Source organism: Alexandromys fortis, unplaced genomic scaffold, assembly GCF_014885135.2.
Source record: "Alexandromys fortis isolate MF-2015 unplaced genomic scaffold, M_Fortis_MF-2015_v1.1 scaffold_72, whole genome shotgun sequence".
Taxonomy (NCBI): domain Eukaryota; kingdom Metazoa; phylum Chordata; class Mammalia; order Rodentia; family Cricetidae; genus Alexandromys; species Alexandromys fortis.
The window spans coordinates 244,100-246,381 of NW_026067969.1; the positions used below are offsets into that span (position 1 = coordinate 244,100).

Here is a 2,282-nt window from a genome sequence, read left to right on the forward strand (position 1 = left end):
GGCTGGCCTCAAACTCACAGAGATCTGACTGCCTCTGCCTCCCAAGTGATGGTACTAAAGGAACACACCACCACTTCCCAGCAAGGGTGTTAGTTTTTAACAGATCCCTAGGGTGTCTGACATCAGCCAACCTCAGGGCTCAGGGCCTCTTAGCAGCATGAACAAAGATTTGGGCCACACAAAGCTGGCCGGCTGTCAGGAGCCATTTCCCCCTTAAAAATCATTACAGGAACCATCATCCTGGGGAGTCTGCAGAGAACCCCACACCCATAATTATGTTCTATTGACAGAACGCCCCCCACCCAATTAACTGTTAATCTGTTAGCAGAACACGCCTCACATTCCAGCTATCCAGGGAACCAGGTGTGGCAACTTGTGACCTCTTGGCCTATGTGAGGAACCTGAATCACATGATCTGGAACACGCGGCAAGAATCCAGTTTCCCTGCCCCTCAAAGTCCTCATCCCGGGCCTATATAAACAGCAACCATGACCCTAATAAACCGGAGGCTTTGACAAATCTGCTTGGCCTCCTTCTTCTGTCTTAGCTCATTCCCTTCCAGGTAGCGCCCCTCCGAGACCCTGGAATAACTGATTGCAGGGTGGGTTACAAACCCCTAGACTGTGTAACCCACCCAACGCAATCGACAGCTGGCTGTTCAGCTGCCTGGGGAAGAGGTGTTCAGGATCCGTGGTGTTGCTGTTGAAGAGCAGGCATAGAGTGAGGAGGATCATTTGAGGATGGGTGACCGCTAGCGGTCTAGGAGCAAGGAGAGCAGGAATAGCCGGTTGGGCAAGGTCACTAAGCCAGAGCTCAAAAGCACTTTTAGCATAGCGCTAGGGCAGTCATGACAAGGACAGAAGCTGAACTGCTCCAGAATGTGCAGGCTCTAGTGTGTGAGGTCCAGGCCAGCACCAGCATGCTGGTGGAGAAAGGCCAGGAAGGTCTGTGGAGGCCGGACTTGGGGAGGGGCCTGCTGCCCAGCTTGGGGGGGGGGACTGGGAGAGATAGCCTGAGGGCAGACTAGATAAGGCACTTCACAGGTTGATTCCAAACAAGGTTGGTTTAGTGTGAGAAACTAAAAGCTGTAACTACCAGAAGAAAGCATGCAAGGCAGCATCGTAAGAGGACGTTTGCAAAGGACTCTAACTACCCGGGAAGTAATACCAAGAATAGACACACGGGATTGCATGAGATTAAAAAGCTTCCGCACAGCAGAGGAAACAAGAAGAGTAAAGGCTCTTTCCATCTCCAGGCGCCATAGGGAGAGACCTAGGCCTTGTCTGAGGGAGAGGGGCCTCGGCCATGTCGGCATGTCTGCAATGGGCTGTCATTCCAAACAGGTTTCCTGACCTAGAGGAATAAGCAGACTTACAGCACCGCCAGTCCAGTTATCTGAAGGGCCACAACTCCTTCCACTACAATGGACTGATTCACCGGAAGACCGTGGGAGAGGAGCCCACAGCCAAGGGCATGTGGTGGTCATGAGGTCATCGAAAACCAGCCACTTCTTATATGAGGCCCACCATCAACAAAAATGCACGGGCCACTCTCAGCAAGATCAGGCACGTGATGTGCAAGAACCAGAACCGCCCTGATCTGTGCATGGTGGTCATCTGCAAGGCCAGTGCCGTCCTGCCAAGCCGGAAGGAAGCCTGTGGTGGTGAAGAAGAAATGGACTCCCCCGACCAAGAGCTCCTGGGTCCCAGAGAAATGGACTCTCCCGACCTAGAGTTCCTGGGTCCCACACCAAGAAGCAATAAGGGTCCACTGACTTTTTCAACCACCACTACCAAAAAAAGAAGAAGAGGAGGAGGAAAAAACAGGGGGCTGGAGAGATGCCTCAGCAGTTAAGAAAGCTTTCTGCTCTTGCAGAGGACAAGAGTTCAGTTCCTAGCACCCAAGTCAGGTGGCCCACAATCTCCTTTAACTCTGGATCCAGAGAATTGAATGTCCTTTTCTGGTCTCCACAGGTCCTACACACATACTCAAACCACAGACACACACATACATATACACATACCTAAGAGAAAAAATGAAGAGTAAAGGATAGAAAAAGAATCTTTGGCAACTAAACACCTGATAGGGAAGGAGTGAAAAATTAAACAAAAAAAATCAATAAATGACCAAATTTATTGAAAACCATTCTCAAAAGAAGAGATAAAAATGGTTAATAAATACATGAAAAATATTCAACGTCCTTAGCCATTGGAAAATACAAACCTGGCCTGCATTGAGAGTCACCCCACACCAGTCCTAATGTTATCATCAGTAAAATGAAC

The 2,282-nt window shown here is 49.7% G+C and overlaps 1 pseudogene; it reads left to right on the forward strand.

Moving 5' to 3' along the window:
* The first annotated feature begins 1,305 nt into the window (after positions 1-1,305).
* Positions 1,306-1,732, forward strand: LOC126509308 (60S ribosomal protein L28-like; annotated as a pseudogene).
* Positions 1,733-2,282: the final 550 nt, after the last annotated feature.